This window comes from Lissotriton vulgaris, chromosome 11 (assembly GCF_964263255.1).
Source record: "Lissotriton vulgaris chromosome 11, aLisVul1.2, whole genome shotgun sequence".
Lineage (NCBI taxonomy): Eukaryota > Metazoa > Chordata > Amphibia > Caudata > Salamandridae > Lissotriton > Lissotriton vulgaris.
Genome location: NC_141699.1, coordinates 768,928,479 through 768,946,209, shown reverse-complemented (window position 1 = coordinate 768,946,209; position 17,731 = coordinate 768,928,479). Strand labels below are relative to the sequence as shown.

The window sequence follows — 17,731 nt, the reverse complement described above, 5'->3', positions numbered from 1 at the left end:
AAGACAAGATAACAGTAGCCACGTGTTACTAGTACGTAATCAGAAGGCGTGGACTAGGCGTGAACTGGAGGTGTGTGCTAGAAACGTCACAGATAGGTGTCACAAAAGGGGTGGCACTAAGCAGAAATGTTGCAATGTCAGCAGAAATCGGAAGCTTGGATGCGCGCGCAGCTGCATGACGTGTGATGGACGTGAAACTGGAGGGTGCAGGGGGCTTGACATTTGCACTGACGGAAAGAGACAGAAGTCTGGCATGTCAGATCAACTTGTGCTTCTATCATATCTGATATCTGGTGTTTAGGGACTGAGCTATCTGGGCGGAAAGGTCTCTGGGGCAGAAGCTATTCTATACTGACTGTGAGTGCGTGTATAGGCGCCTGAGTGTCTGCATGAGAAGCGTGGGGGCATGGGCCCTCCATGGGAGCATGGCAACAGAAGCTATGAATTACTTGCACGGAGACAGGTCGGCCCTTTGGCCCTGTAGCTGAGGGGGATGTTTACTGAAGCTAGCAGGCAGGAATGTATTTTCGAGGAGCGGAACAGATAACTCGAAGGTTATAGTCAATCTTGGCAGGCAGCAGGCTGAGCTGAGCGCGGTGGGCCGCGCTAGAAGTAAGGCAGAGTTCACGGGTACGGGGGCAGCCTGGGCAGCCTGGTCTGAGGCTTTCAGAGTCAGGAGGGAGAAAAAGGCTCGATGGCAGATATTCTGGGCCTACTTTGCCAGAGCTGGAAAACATGTAGAGTACACTACAAAAAGACGTTGGCATAATATACTTAGGAACGGACTATCCAACCCATTCAGGATGGGTCTGAAAGAGGACATGTTGACGTTGGACGCAAATGTATTTGCGTCTTCATAGCTGGTACAGGAGGGAAGTTACATGCACTTTAACTCGTACATGGAGACGGTGGGGTACACGCTAGGGAACACAACTTGACCAAAATTTATATTTCCTCAGCCTCATTCCTCAAATTGAATGGGGACAAAACTGAGCTGATGCTCCTAGGTTCCCCTGATCCCTACTTCCCCAACACCCTGTGGCCCCCCTGTCTAGGCCTTCCTCCAACCCCAAAAAACAACATCAAGAGCCTTGGGGTTTGGTTGGATAGATCCTTATCATTTAGCACCCAGGCCACAAAACTCTCAGCCGCCTGTTTTGGACTCATGAGAATGTTAAATAAAATCTTCCCTCTCCTTCCCATGGAGGCAAAACAGGTGGCTGTACAGGGTCTAATACAATCACGCCTGGACTTCAACAATGTGCTTTATCTCGGTGCCCCAGAATATACCATACGCAGACTCCAGATAGTGCAGAACTGCGCAGCACGCCTGCTGCTCAACATCCCGTGCAGTCAATCGGTGAGGGCCGGGCTGGCTAGCCTTCATTGGCTACCAGTGCGCCAGAGGATTCTGTTTAAGGTCATGTGCATTGCACATCAGGCCTTCTGGGATACGGGCCCCAGGATTACCTGAGACCTAATTACCCACTACCTCCCCAGCAGAAACCTCCGCTCCAGCCAGACTTTCTTGGCCACGATACCAAGAATAAAAAGATCCAGATCTGGCGGCAGGACGTTCGCCTACAACGCATCCATGGCATGGAACAACCTCCCCCTGCACCTGAGAGCCAATTGCAATCTGCCCACATTCCGGAAACAGTTAAAAACTTTTCTTTTTAATCTGCCCCACTAATCCCAGTTAGCCCCCTCCGCAGGTCCCTGGTTATTCTAGCGCTTGGACGCCTTCGGGCAGCAATTTGCGCTCTATAAATCCACATCTATTCCATCCATCCATTCCATTCCATTCCATTCTGCTACACGTAAAGACTCTGTCGCTGCTGGTAAACGCCTTAAAAAAGATCCCCCATCTCCATCAAAGTCTCCACTCCCTATCACACTGGAGGATATTATGGAGGAATTACGCCTTATACGCCCTTTCATGACAGACACCACTACTACTCTTCAGAGACTTGACGATAAGTGGTCCAGTCTGGATAAGAGAATAACTGATGTGGAGCAGAAAGTTAGCGATGCTCAAGATGTTGTAGATAGGGTGGCTCGTCTTACTAAGGAGGTTCACCAGCTCAAGAAAACCTCTGAGGATTTGGAAAATCGAAATCAATGCAACAACCTGCACATTTAGGGTATTCCGGAGAATTCAGAGGGGTCTGATATCATCCAGTTTTTGAAGTCTCAAGTCCTTCCTATCACTGGTATTCCTAAGCACCTGGACGTCAACATTCAAAGGGCTCACCGTCTTGGACCAAAGAACTCTTCCTCCACTTCAAAGCCCAGAGGCATTATTGCTTACTTCCTCCTTTACTCTGACCTCATGACTATTCTTCATTCTGCTAAGCAGCACAAGCAGCTGCTTTGGTCCGGTCATAAGGTATTCCTCACACAAGATGTCTCTCGACCAACTGCTGCTCGACAGAAGGAGTTTCTTGACTTAAGCCCCACTCTCAGATCAATGAATGCTCGATATGGCCTTATCCACCCTTGTTTTTTCATAGTGACATACAAAGAACGTACTTATAGTTTTGACGATCCGGCGGATCTTCGGAAGTTCATCCACACTCATAAGGAGGAATCCATGGAGTTTAGCAAATCCTAGCTGTTATGTGTTCCTATTTGTTGTCCTATCTTATTCTGTATCTTGTCCCTTGTGGTAATTCTGTTCCTATTCTTCTCTTTTTGTTTACAGATCCTTACCTCGTAGTTCTCGTTGTCCAATACATTTTTTGTGCTGCCCCGATGTTTGTACTCTACATCTGATATGCTGCCCTTCCTTCCCACTTGTTTGGTAAGTTCCCTTCATTTGTCTTCCTTGGTCACTTTTGATCTTTTTTTTTTCTTATGCAATTGGTGTTGGTGTGATCATATTAATTTTTCTTCTCTTACCTCGTCGGTCAGTGCGGTTGTCTTGTCCTTCGCAGCTCCCTCTCCCACTTCATTGTTCTTGTTTTTCACGATCTCCATGGCTAAAGCTTCTCGGCTTGTTGCCATCTTCTTTTTCTCACTTTATCTCTTGGGATTTTTGTTCTCCCTTTCTTTCCTTCCTGCCTTCACTTATCCTCATCTGTTCACTATTTCCTCTCCTTCTTTTCTCACCTCCTTCACGTTCTCTCCCCTGGATTTCTTTCTTTTTATCATGCCCCTCTCTTTTTTCATGGCACTCTTTGGTGCATCTTGTTCCTTTTCCTCTCTCTTCTTTTGCTATTTATATTCTGACTCTTCTTTGCATTTTCAACTTCTCCACAATTTGCTCTTTTCTCTTTTTTTCTCTTGGGTGGTTACTGTTCCCACTGTTTCACTTGCTGTCTCCCCTCAAATACTCTTTCTTCTCTATCTTTTTTCCCATGTGTATCCCTATCAGGTTACAACCCTTCTTTCCTATCTTCTGGACTATTCTTCTTTGATTTCCAAAGATGATTGGTCTTCGCGTCATTTCCTGGAATGTTAAAGGACTCCGCAATCCGGCTAAGAAACAACAAGTCCTTTCCCATTTAACTAGATTGAAATGTCAAGTTGCTCTGTTGCAAGAAACTCACCTCTCCCTCAAAGATTTGTCTTCTCTACGCAAACAATGGGGGGGCGACATCTTCTGTTCCCCCTCAGTTGCCAACAAAAATGGTGTTATCATTTTGTTTCACAAGTCGTTATCTATCCAGTTAAAAAATGAGTACTCAGATACTAATGGTAGATGGTTGTTTTTGGATGTACAAGTTAATAATACTGATTTATCCTTTTGCAATGTTTATGGCCCTACAGGTGTGGATTTAACCTTCTGGAATGATTTCTCTACGCTTCTTTCCTCGCATGCATCTGTTGATTTAATTGTGGGTGGTGACTGCAATCAATTGATGGATCCTATTTTGGATCGCAAGTCCCAATCTAGATTTATCCCTAACAAGATGCAAAAGTCCTTTTTCAAAGCCACATCCTCTAGAGGCTTAATTGACTCCTGGAGATTATCCCACCCTGATATTCTTTAATTTTCCTTTTTTTCTCCTGTACATGCATCAAACTCCCGCATAGACTACATTTTTCTTACCCAACACACCCTACAATTTATGACTAATGCAGAAATTGGCTCTATCCTTATTTCAGACCACGCTCCCATTATTCTTGATATTGACCTACCCTCTCCCACACCCAGTGTCCATTGCTTCAACAACTCCCTTCTTTTGGACCATCAATTCACCGAACAATTTAATCTTTTAATGGAGGAATTTTTCCACAATAACCTTAATTCGGCTTCTCAATTTCACTTTGTTTGGGATGCTTTTAAAGCAGAGGCTAGAGGGTATATTATTGATTTTATTTCTCGTAGGAAGAAACTAACCCTTTCTAAATCTTCCCCCATTCTTAAACAAATTAAGGAACTAGAACACCTCTTCTATACCTCCAATTCTGCTGATGCTCTTTTCTCTCTTGTTAAAGCTAAAATGAAATTTAATAAACATTCATGGGATGCAGCTTGTAATAACCTTCTTAAATTCAATTCCAAAATGAATGGCGGGCGCAATAAAGCTGGCAAATCTCTTGCTAACTATCTCAAGATTAAGAAACAGAAATCCAAAATTGCAGTCATAACTGATGTTAATGGGGATCGTCATTTTCAGATGATAAGATCCTTGAATGTTTTGTTCAGTATTATTCCTCTTTGTATACACCTGAGTCTACTCTGTCTTCTTCTCAAATTGATTCATTTTTTCAGTCCATTCCCCAAATCTTTGAATTCGGATCTTGATTTCTCTTCCCTCGACGCACCAATCTCCGAGAAAGAGATTCTTCAAGCCATTACTCATCATCATCAAATAAGCTTTATTCGGCGTTTGACCATAAAAGCAACACAAAGAAATACATACAGGCAAAAAATAACTCAACATAACATTACCTAATTAAAAGAAAAATGAATTAAGACCCAACTAAAATAGTTTAGCATATCAGCGATTCTAAATAAAAACCCAAAATACACAGAATCCCCCTTTTTCACCCGCTGTTATTGTAATTCGGTGCTCGGGGACCAGGGTAAAAGTCATGCAGGTCCCAAATACAGATGGAGCCATCTCCAAGTTTTGGCTGGATAGATCGCAAGTAGGGGGCAATGTTCCTGTCTTTAAACCTAACCAGAATCAAGTCCCCCGGAACATTTTTGGGCAGATGACCAAGCCACCCCACCCTTCTGACGCTCAGTATCCCACTGTCTAGAGCAGAAGGTAATGGTCTATTGTTTTTGAGCCAAAAGATGGCTTTGTTCAGTAGGTCCTGGTGCAGTTCACGTTTTCCTGGTCTGAGTGCGGGGACCCCAGAGAGAATGGTGGCATATGGGGCTGCTACGGGGGTAAGTCAATGCGATGTCTTCTATCTAGTGCGATCACAGGAGCTCTATATGGGGCATGATCAAGATTACGGGTATTATTGCGACCACTTTGAATGGATGGTATAACAGGGGAGTCACAGGTTTGCAATATCCTGGGCGCATTGTCCGTAGACCTTTTCTGGGTGTTAGTGGGGGTAGAGCGTGTGGGAGTAACAGTGTTTCCGGTTAGTGGGTATGACCGTGCTACCGTTTTTTCAATCCTGCACAGTCTGTCCCCCAAATCATTAATTTTAGCTACCAGTGGAGAAAGAGCAGTATATAGCAGACGCTCGATTTGGGCCAGAAGGGTCGATTGTAGGGGGGATCGAGTCTCAGCCTTATCCAATAGTAATGAGGTTGTATTAGGGCCAGGTACAGAGGGGCTGCAGTTATTAGATGGAAGGAGGGTTGTAACGGGGGATGCCTGGGGGGAGCAGATTGCTTGAACAGTGTCTCGAGCCACTATGGGGGGGGGATAGAGCATCCGGGATATAGTTTGTGCCACAGAGGGCATTCAGCTCTTCCCAGATGGACATTGTAGTTGGGTAACAGAATCCTGGAATCCTGGTGACAAGTATAGACAGTTCAAAGCGATAGGGATAGAAAGAATGGAGCTTGACTGTACCTTCTCCAGTGATGGTGCCAAGAGTGGTGGCCCGTCCCGTCCTCCTTGTGCCTCTGAGGGCCACAGAGGGCCCGCCCTTTGCCCGGGCTTAGCCCGGCGCCCGCCCGCGCGCGTCCGCGACGCGGAGGAAGCTTTCTCCGTTTAAGCGCCTCCGGGCGCGACTGACCAGGAAGTGGGCGGTGCTATGTGCAGAGCTCGCTGGGAGCTGTAGTTTCCCCCCACGGCGGCCGTGCTAGGTGGTGAGCAACGGCGGCGAGGGAAACAACCAGCGTCAGGAACCCAGCGGTAATCCCCGTGGCAGGAGCGTCCCTCCAGGTAGGTTGTCAGCAGTGTCCCCCGCTCCTCTGTGGGAGCTCTCTCCGTTTAAGCACCTCCGGGCGCGACTGACCAGGAAATGGGCGGTGCTATCTGCAGAGCTCGCTGGGAGCTGTAGTTTCCCCCCACGGCGGCCGTGCTAGGTGGTGAGCAACGGCGGCGAGGGAAACAACCAGCGTCAGGAACCCAGCGGTAATCCCCGTGGCAGGAGCGTCCCTCCAGGTAGGTTGTCAGCAGTGTCCCCCGCTCCTCTGTGGGAGCTCTCTCCGTTTAAGCGCCTCCGGGCGCGACTGACCAGGAAGTGGGCGGTACTATGTGCAGAGCTCGCTGGGAGCTGTAGTTTCCCCCCACGGCGGCCGTGCTAGGTGGTGAGCAACGGCGGCGAGGGAAACAACCAGCGTCAGGAACCCAGCGGTAATCCCCGTGGCAGGAGCGTCCCACCAGGTAGGTTGTCAGCAGTGTCCCCCAGCCATTACTCTTTTACCTAAAGATAAGTCCCCGGGCCCGGATGGCTTCACTGTCCGTTTCTATTTTCACTTCAAGAATGTTTTAATTCCACATCTATCCTCCTTGATTACTAATTTCCTGCCCATGGGGGAATCCAAAGGCTCTTTTTCGCAAGCTATGTTATGTTTACTTCCTAAGAAAGACAAAGATCCGTCACTATGTAAAAATTACCGGCCCATTTCCCTAATTAATTCCGATTGCAAAATGTACGCCAAAATTTTAGCCTCTCGAATTAATGTTCTTATTCCCGACCTAGTCAATATTTATCAATCTGGTTTCGTCAAGGGTAGATCCATCACAGACAATTCTCGAACTCTTCTAAACATTATTCACCTTGCCTCTAAATTGTCCTCTCCACTTGCTGCTATTACCCTTGATGCTGTAAAAGCTTTCGATAGGGTTAACTGGGATTTTATGTTTGGGGCCCTCCGTTGGCATGGTTTTAGTCCTCACATTATTAAATTCATCCATTTACTGTACTCATCTCCCTCTACCTCAATTTGGGTTAATGGTGTTCAATCTTCTTATTTTCCACTTCACAGAGGCACTAGACAGGGCTGTCCCCTATCCCCTCTCCTCTTTATTTTAGCCTTAGAACCCTTTCTTGAAAAAATACGTTGTTCCACATCATACTCTGGTTTCGTACATAAGAACATTGATATTAAATTCACTGCTTATGCTGATGACATTTTATTTTATATTTCTAAACCTAATACATCTCTACCTGCTCTTTTCTTCTTATTACGCGAATACTATATGGTCTCTGGATACAAGTTGAATATCGATAAATCCGAAGTATTGCCCCTTAATAAATTTTGTCTTCCCCATATGTTTCAAGGCTCTGGCTTTGAATGGAACCCACAGCACATTAAATGTCTTGGTATTCTCTATGCTAACAATATTAAAGAATCTATTAAAATTAATCACAAAGATATTCTCACCAAGTTTCCGCACTTATAGACCGTTGGTCTCCACTATTCCTATCCTGGTGGAGGAGATTGGCAACAATTAAAATTATGCTTCTTCCTATTATTAATTTCTATCTCTCAATGCTTCCCATCTCTCTTCCCGCATATTTTTTTATGCTCATTAATCGCATTCTCATTCGGTTTTTATGGAATAATCGTAAGTCTAGGATTTCTTTATCTCGCCTCCAACAACCAAAGAATCTGGGAAGAGTTAACTTTCCCAACCTTACCCGTTTTCATTCCTACTTTACCCTAAAACAAATATGGCCCTTTTTATCAGAATCCTCCCCTCTTCCTGTTACATCCTGGAGTGCCATTGAATCGGCTCAGCTTTCTCCTTTTTCTTTTCTTATCACTACTCGCTTGTCTCAGCCTCCCAAAAGATTTCTTTCACCCTTTTCAAACATTCTAGGGCGCTCGCACTCTCTTTTTTTTGCTCCTCCTTCTCTCAATCACGCCTCCATTCTCTCACCCCATTATGGTATAATCAATCCCTTAAGATCAATAATAAAGCCCTTTTTTGGAAGGAGTGGATTGATAAAGGCATAATTTATGCGTATTTACTCCTTTCTGACAGTTCCTTGTTAGATTTCTCTGTTATCAGTGCCACCTTCAACATTTCAAACACGTACTCTTCCCAATACCCAGCTCTTAAATCAGCCCTCACCACCCTCATATCATACCACATTTCCCTTCCCGATTTTGTTCCGTCAGACCCCTCTCCACCCGATTTTTCTACTCCCCTTAAAGCTGCTGTTATTTATAAGATTCTTTCCCGTTCCACCTCAGTTCGTCCCAAATCCAAACCCGAGGTTGCATGGGAAAGAGATCTTTCAAAAGAATTTTCCCTTCCTGTCTGGGATTCCATTTGGTCTGAAATTCACACCGCCTCTCGCTCTGCTAGCACCACACAGACTTTATATATTTTTTATAATCGTCTTTCTTTGACCCCCTCAGATTTTTTTAAATTCAAATCTCTGGATTCCAGTCAATGTTGGTCCTGTCCTCATGCAGACAGCGATCTTATTCACATGTTTTTCTACTGTCCGTTAGTCAAATCCCTTTGGCAACAAATATGGTCTAAATTGAATGAGATTTTAGGCGTTAAATACACTTTTGATATTGTTCATATTTTCCTTGGTGGTTCTTCCCCCATATGCAATTTCCGTAATTTTATAGATATGTTCATAGTTATTTCCTTGCAGGTGATCACTACGAACTGGAAGGATACATCACAGATTTCTTACAATCCTTGGTGGATTTTGATCTGTCATCACCATAGAATTGATCGTGCCTATGCTACTACTACTCCCCTTTTGATTAAAAGGGATTTGTTATGGTTACCTTTAACTGATTTTCTTTCCAAACGATTACCTTAACTTTTGTCTATATATTTTTATATTTTTTTTCCTCTCTTTCCCCTCCCCCTTTTCTCTTTTTCCTTCTTCTCTTTTCTTTCCCCTTCTCTCCTTCTCCACAAAACCTTTTAAAAATGCATTTTCTCTTAGTATGTTTTTTATTATTCCCTTTTGGGAATTTTCTTGATTCCACTTTCATACCGTTTATCTCAACTTGTTTTTTCTTATTGCTAGTGATTTTGTACTGATGTTTTACATGGTATATTTCTCTCAATAAAGCTTTCCAAACTTTAAAAAAAAGGTGACCTTCTCAATGGCGACCTTCTTGGCAGCGATGATCGAGCTTGCCCTGCCGTCGGTGATGAAGCTCTGTGAGCAAGGCCTACCTATGTCAGAGTCTTCGGGTCAGATCCGACATCGATCTCTGAGGTGCCCTCGATGTCGGTGGTGTACTCGACGTCAGCACTGTGGCCTTCGACAGTGACTGCCCATGTTTGCGATGAGTCTTCGACGTTGAACGTCTGCCCTCTGCCGTGGTAGGGGAGCTGGACTTGGACCGTCTACAAGAAGGGGTCGACTTCGGCCGATGAGAAGCAGACACATGCTTAGATTTAGACTTTGCAGTTTCTGGCGTTGTCCGCTTCGACGCCAATAGATTCTTCGACGCCGATTGTGACATAGGCGACTTAGAAACTGAAGGTGAGCACAGGGGTATTTTTGACCTTGATCTTTCCCTCAACAGCGAATTTGACTAATGCCTTCTTTTTTCTCCCTTTTTCTTGTGCTCTGACCTTTTTTGAGAGGAGGGATCTTTCGAGGGATGTCCTTTCAGGCCACTTGTAGACTCCTTTCCTCTCTCCTGCATGGCATGCAGTTTGATTTTCACCCTTTCACAAAGAGTCCTTCTAGAAAACTGCTGGCAGTAGTAGCACTTGTCAGGTCTGTGTGAGGATGGCAAGCACACAATACAGACCATGTACGGATCTGATTTAGCCATTTTCCTCCCACTGTAAGGGCAATTATTAAATAATGCTGGCATTTCTGACAAAAAAATAACTGGAAAGTCAGGAAATATAATGGAAATAGTACTGCAAGTACTAAAAATGTTGAGTGAAGACAAAAAATGTCACTTGAAAAGACCAATTAGGGATAAAAAAAAACACTATCTGACAAGCTCAATGCTCCAGGATCCCACAGAGGGAGCTGGAAAAAAGAACTGACCTAACTGTCACCTGGTGGGCATGATGGGAGCCTGGAGATCCTGGAGGTCTTAAAGCCACGGCGCCAGTTTTTTGATGAGTGTTCTATATGCAACCTTCTCGGCAAATCTGCCTGCTATCACCTTGCCTTTTTCCTTGAAAATAAAGGCTATGTTCAAACAAGTTAAGCGTACATTTCTCTGTGTCATGGAAATGTTGCTATATATGACTTATTTTAAATGAAAAATACAATGCAATATTGGCATATTTAAGCCGAATATGGGGTTTTGAGCTGCATAATTATATATGCATACTATATAAATATATTGATGTATGTTTACACAGGACTAGTCCTTAGATTCAGTTAAGCATGCATGAATATATATATATATATATATATATATATATATATATTCCAGCTCCTCAAACCTCCCAGATCAACAGGAAGTAATACAGCACTCGCGGGGTGATTCAAAACGGCATTTAATCAGCAAAAAGGCAAACGCGTTTCGGAGAAAACTACGTTATATATATATATATATATATATATATATATATATATATATATATATATTACCTACTGGCGGTCGCCAGTAGGTAGTTATAGTTAGGATAATTTTCAATGTTAAATCTCAACATTCTATTTTGAATAACTTTGGCGCCGGTTGACGAATCTGCCTGAAATTTTCAGGAAAATGGTCTCATGGCGGTCCGGTCCTTCCCTGAAAGTTTGGGGGGGATTCGTCAAGCGGGGGCCGAGATAAAAGGGGGGTCCCAAAACGCGTTTTCCCCATGTTAATTTCCATAGGGCGGTCGATTTCACTTTTAGCCCGAACGGCTGAATGGATTTCCACCAAACTTGGCAAAATTGTAGGGACTGGTAGCCCGATGTGCCTTTGCTATGTCTCAAGATATGTGCTCCAGTGGATTTTGAGTAATTTAGGTTCAAAAAAATATATATATCTATAGCCGCGCTCCCGTGCGCGCACGGGAGTGCGCTCCAGGCGCGACACGCGACTTGCGCGCAGGAAGCTGATTGGATCTCAGTTGTCTGTAAACATTCTAAACAGTGCGGAGCGGCCGCCATCTTGTGTCTCGGTAAAATCGAGACACAAGGGGTTTGAAAAAAAAAGGGGCAAATGACCATAAGGGGGAAGAGTAGACCCCCTCTGACCCCCTAGGTTTGATGTAGGGACTAAAATAGGGTCCTGCAGGGCATTAAAATTTTTTTTTTCGTTTTGCGCGGGGATATGCGCTCTCCCGTGCGCGCACGGGAGTGCGCTCCAGGCGCGACACGCGACTTGCGCGCAGGAAGCTGATTGGATCATAAGGGGGAAGAGTAGACCCCCTCTGACCCCCTAAATCCAGGACTATATTTATGAAGGCCTTGCGCTGTTAGTTTTGCGCTTCCTGTGCGTCAATTTTTGTGACGCACCAGCGGTGTAAAAAAATGCGCATTGTTATGCAATATTTAAAAAGTGACGCATCTATCTAGATGCGTCACTTTTTAAATATAGTGCAACGAGGTACATTTTATTACACTGCTGGTGTTATGCGTCACTTTTCTGTGCGCACTCCTTATGACGTTCCAGATGTGTCATATTTAATGTATGACGAATCATGTTGCAGATACAATATGGCGCAGAGTTTTAAAAAGTGACCCATGTACCTAGATGCGTCACTTTTTAAAAATAGCGTCAGGTATAATGTATGCAGAGGGGGTGTTCTCCCGCAAAAAGCTTTGTAATAGCGACGCAGTGAAATCTTTGAGATTTCACTGCGTCAGTTTTAGGATGCTGTTGCGTCAAAATCTTGTGCCTGCTTTACAGCAGGTGTTAGACTGAGGCAAGACCTTTCATATGCTGCTTTCCCCATTTGAAAGGACACATTACTGGAGTTGCGTCACTTTTGTGACGCACTCCAGCAATGCGTTACTTGGAATGTCATAAGGAGTGCGCACAGAAAAGTGACGCATTGCACCAGTAGTGTAAAAAAATGTGTTGCGTTGCGTTATATTTAAAAAGTGAGGTATCTAGGTAGATGGGTCACTTTTTAAAATCAAGCGCCACATTATATCTGCGTGAGGTATAATGCATGCAGAGGGGGTGTTCCCCCACAAAAAGCTTTGTAATAGCGACGCAGTGAAATGTTTGAGATTTCACTGCGTCACTTTTAGGATGCTGTTGCATCCTTTAAATATAGTGCAACGAGGCACATTTTATTACACTGCTGGTGTGATGCGTCACTTTTCTGTACACAGTCCTTATGACATTCCAGATGTGTCATATTTAATGTATGACGAATCATGTTGCAAGGAGTTACAGATACGTCAGTATTTCTGACATATGTGTAAACATAAAAGTGATGCGAGGCCGGCGCAAAATTTTGACGCAATAGCATCCTAAAAGTGACGCAGGGAAATCTCATAGATTTCAGTACGTTGTTATTACCAAGCTTTTTGCGAGGGATTGCCCCCTCTGCATACATTATACCTGATGCAGATACAATATGGCGCAGAGTTTTAAAAAGTGACCCATGTACCTAGATGCGTCACTTTTTAAAAAATAGTGTCAGGTATAATGCATGCAGAGGGGGTGTTCCTTGCAAAAAGCTTGGTAATAATGACGCAGTGCGTCACTTTTAGGATGCAGTTGCGCCAAAATCTTGCGCCTGCTTCACAGCAAACCTTTCACATGGTGCTTTTTCCATGTGAAAGGACACATTACTGGAGTTGCGTCACTTTTGTGACGCACTCCTGCAATGCGTTACTTTTGTGTTTAGAGATATGTCAGAAATACTGACATATCTGTAACTCCTTGCGAATTGATTAGTCATATATTAAATATGACATATGTGGAATGTCATAAGGAGTGCGTCCAGATAAGTGACGCATCGCTATTTTCACGTAGCGATGCGTCACTTTTCAGAAATGAGGCCTCCAGTTTATTCACTGTGTCATAAATTTCTTTTCTAACACTCACCTTCTTTCAGTCCTCCTACTTCACTTCCTTTCACCTCTCATACCTTTCTGTTCTTTCTTACTCATTCTCCTTTCAATTATCAATGCACTATATTTCACTTACTCTTCATTTTTTAAGATTATAGCTCTTTGATGAGAATTGGAGGTAGTTCTGAAAAGAACTTTTGGTTTTCTTCTTTTAACTGAAGAGGAACAAAAACAGGGAATAGAAACTGCTCAACAGGAGCAAAAAGAAAAGAAAAAAATTAGGGGTGGGAAGGGCAGTGATGGTTCTCTAATGCCCGAACCATGAGCAGGACACTTTGCTCCCCATAGGTGAGGAGTTGATTGCAGTATCTGCATCTGACGACCCCATGGTTGAATGCAGGTTGGATGTTTGCTACCTGCCCCTGAGATTGTTCTCTTCCAGAAGAAGTTGCTCCTCCTGTTGATGTAGAGGCCCCACCTCTGGGAACCTCCTGTGCCAGAGCCCTGACACTTTCTCGGGCAAAATTCTGGGGGTGCCTGGTCTCCACATGGCGAATCATGGTGAAGTTGCCAAAAGAGTATTTTTTTTGGGGGTTACCCCGTGACAGGACCTTTTTGCAGATCCTGCACTCTACTTTTGGTGCATTCACCTTCTTCTGGTCTGCTGGAAATTTAAAGAATTTCCAGATGAAATGTCCCTTCACCTTTGGGGTAGGTGGCTCTTCATCAATGAAGTCATCTTCACTGCTGGATGATCTGGCAGCCATGATGAATCCAGGAATATGGAGCAGCAAAAAAGGCAGGTCTTTCAGTCACAAAAGTGAAAGAAGAAGTGAAGGAAATGGGTGGGGATTTCATTCATTGTAAAAAAAAACTGTTAGCAACCAATGAAAAGTGTTATTTTAGGGTCACATGACCTGACGCGCTTACGATGCGCGCTCGGGTGCACTTCCGGGTGCGTTTACGCAGCGCGATCGTAGGCGTTTCCGGGGCGCACACGTGGCGCGATCGTAGGCGCTTTTGCGTGCGTTTAGGCGCCGCGCACGTATGCGCTTCCGAGGGCACGTACGTTGCGCGCCGAAGTGACGTCATCAATCTTTAATAGAAATGCATAATCATTTTCCATATTAAAAAAAACAAATTTTATTTGTATGGTACGAAATGTTTTGCATTATTATTAACTTTTCATTCATATTTTTTTTTCACGAACGACAGTTGCGCTCTGGGTGCGCTTTCAGATGAGCTCTCGGAGAAGCTTACAGGAGAGCTTAGCTGAAAGCTTCCCGGAGCGCGCACCCAGAGCGCAAAAAAAAAAAATTATAAAAAAAATGAATACTTAAAAAAAACAGCAAATTGTAAAAAAAAAAAAGGTTAGAAACTCGATATACAAAGGAATTAGCATTTAAAAAACCTATGAAATACAATGAAAAAACCATAGGTTTCACACCAGTTATAGTTAGGAATTAGCATTTAAAAAACCTTTGAAATTCACTGAAAAAACCATAGGTTTCACACCAGTTATAGTTAGGAATTAGCATTTAAAAAACCTATTAAATTCACTGAAAAAACCATAGGTTTCACACCAGTTATAGTTAGCTGGAAATTTTACTGATATAAAACCATTGAAATTCCCACGTTATAGTTAGTCGGACTCACTATAACTTGCGCGTGCAATGCACTGCTGATGACGTCACATATTACATCACTCATGACATGGTCAGTGACATCACTCATGACATCACTGATGACACCATCCAGTGAATATGTGTCTTTCTGAAAAATAAATATTAGTGAGTTATGTTTAAATATTTAAATACATATATTAGTGTTTCACTTTGTGTATAAGTGGCTACATGTGTTGATAAGTAGCTACATGCGTATGTATATGGGTTATTTGATATTTTTATTAGTATTAGTATGAGTGTCTATATGGTTTGGTGGAGGTATTACTTAGCACATAGATGCATGAGTGACTGACTCTTTGTTTGTATGTGTTTTGAAGACAGCATATGTACAGGACTGTATGGGTGGATGAGTGTCTATATGTGTTTGTTAGTGAGTGAATGACTGTCTCACTAGTGTCTTTATCAGTAACTACATATGTTTTAATCTAGTATATATGAATATTGATGTATATAAGTGAGTATATGTGAGAGTAAGAGATTGTAAGATTTCCTGTTTAAATAAGTATGTGTTTCTATAAGTGTTTGTTTAAGAGAATAAATATGTGTAATTTTCAATAGAAGTAAGGTGGAAGTGTGTGTATAACTCTATTTTCAAATAAATGGTTGTTCAATAGTTTATTTGCACGTGTGAATATGTGTGTGAGTAACTTTTGGATGAATGTCGGTGTGTAACAGAATGTATAGGTGTATCTCTTCATATGATGAGTGAGTATATGTATGAGTGACTATATAGAACTGTTGGTGAATGAGTGGATGAGTATATAGATAGTGGAAGTACAGAATTGCTTGTTGTAACTGATATAGGTATGTCCATTTTTTAAAAATTTCAGTTTCTATTTTTGAATATGTGTCTCAAGGGTTACTTTACACTGAGAGGAGGTCTGTCACTGTGTCACAAGGATGGTGTCATCAGTGATGTCATGAGTGATGTCACTGACCATGTCATGAGTGATGTAATATGTGACGTCATCAGCAGTGCATTGCACGCGCAAGTTATAGTGAGTCCGACTAACTATAACGTGGGAATTTCAATGGTTTTATATCTGTCAGGTCCCGAAGTCCTCAGGATGGTACGATGCCAATAAAGGTTCCACCTCTCGATAACCTCTGGGTCTGATATATAACAGACTCACAGTGGGGATCAAGTGAGGGATAACAGGAACAGCAGGGCAGGAACTGGGGGGCGGAGAAGCTGAAATGAGAACAAGACAAACAATAACACCTTGTCCTAGAAACCTGTCTTCTATTGCTTCGCTAATCTAAACCCCTCTGAAGCGCTTCTCTTTACCTGGAGGGTAAGGTAAGGTTGGCTTTGCCTGGCCTTCAGATGTAAAACAGTAACAGCACAATCCTGAAAACACAAGATACCCTTGGTTAACACTAGCACCATTTAAACAGTAATATGTTCCCTAAGGTGACTTGTACATACCAGTGATGTTAACAGTAAGGGCTTCAACAGAGGGCAGAATGGTAAACAGCCAGCCAGGCGAAGCACATTATACCCCTGTTGTAAGTACATAAAATAAACAGCAAATAACAGATTACTGCTTTAGCAATTGTCACAAAGAAGAGACTAATGGGTTACGTCACCCACAGCCACACAATCTCTTACTCCTGATGATAATGTTCTGCACCAGCGAGTAAACTGTACTAGTATTGTTCTTTCATTTGGAAAGCAGAATTCCAGACAGCATGAACAAAGTTCTTTCAGTCACCCTACCCACAGATAAAAATGTCTCTGCAGATAGTGCTTCACAAAATACCTCTAGCGCCACCAAGCGCGAGTCCAGAAATCACAGAAGAGTCAATGGGTGGTGATTAATCCGATAACTCCTCGGACTAACAACACCATAAACCAGTGCCTCACTAAGATGAGGCAAAATCCGCATGAGCCGAACCGCTGACCTCTGCTCAATAAGGCCAATGTAAGAATGGCTCAGAAACACCGCCAAGAGGAAACTCCTCCGTGCGGAACGAGCAACTCGAGAAACAGCACCACAAACGAAGCAGAACGTAAAGGCACCAAAAAGGATACTCAGCCAAACTCCAGCGCTGGGGATCCTACCGTCAGAGTCCTGGAACCAGAATATACGGCGCTGCCAAGCAGGATTCACTCCGTCTTGAACTTCCTGAGTCTGACGTCATCGCCAGACGCGTCGCTCTCCCCCGGGAATCATGGGAAGTGTAGTCTTTCCCACCATCTCGGGTCTGGTCAGTGTTCAAAGCGTCCCACCTCCGTGGGTCGTGACAGTACATCCCTCCCCAGAAGAACACTGACAGAGACATGGCTTGTTTGGAAATCGTTTGTGGAACATCCGAACATACTTGGGAGCATGAACCCCTGATGCAGGTTCCCACGAATTCTCGTCATTACCGTACCCCTTCCAAGCCACCAGATACCACAATCTGGTACGATAGATTTTGGAATCCACAATACCTCTCACTTCATGCTCCTCCTCCCCGTTAACATCAACAGGAGCATGCTTGCTCTTCTTACCCCCTCTTGCAGGTTTAACCAGTGACACATGAAATGCTGGATGTATACGCAAGGAGGAAGGCAAAGCCAGTTTCACTACCACAGGATTCACCAGTTTCAGGATTTTGTAAGGACCTATGTACTTTGGATTAAATACACTGTACCTCCTGAATCTTATGTTCTTTGTGGATAACCAAACATATTCTCCCTTCTTATACACGGGACCAATCTGCCTGTGCTTATCAACATAGGTTTTGTATCTTGCCTTGGCTAGTGCTAATTGCTC

The 17,731-nt window shown here is 43.5% G+C and overlaps 1 protein-coding gene across 1 annotated transcript in view; it reads left to right on the top strand.

The window, feature by feature from the left end:
• Positions 1 to 17,731, top strand: part of LOC147683474 (uncharacterized) — a 264,280-nt gene that overhangs the window by 131,937 nt on the left and 114,612 nt on the right. The window contains exon 3 of the mRNA XM_086942537.1: positions 2,705 to 2,803. The gene's annotated coding sequence lies outside the window, so the exon portion shown is untranslated. The remainder of the gene's footprint in view (positions 1 to 2,704; positions 2,804 to 17,731) is intronic.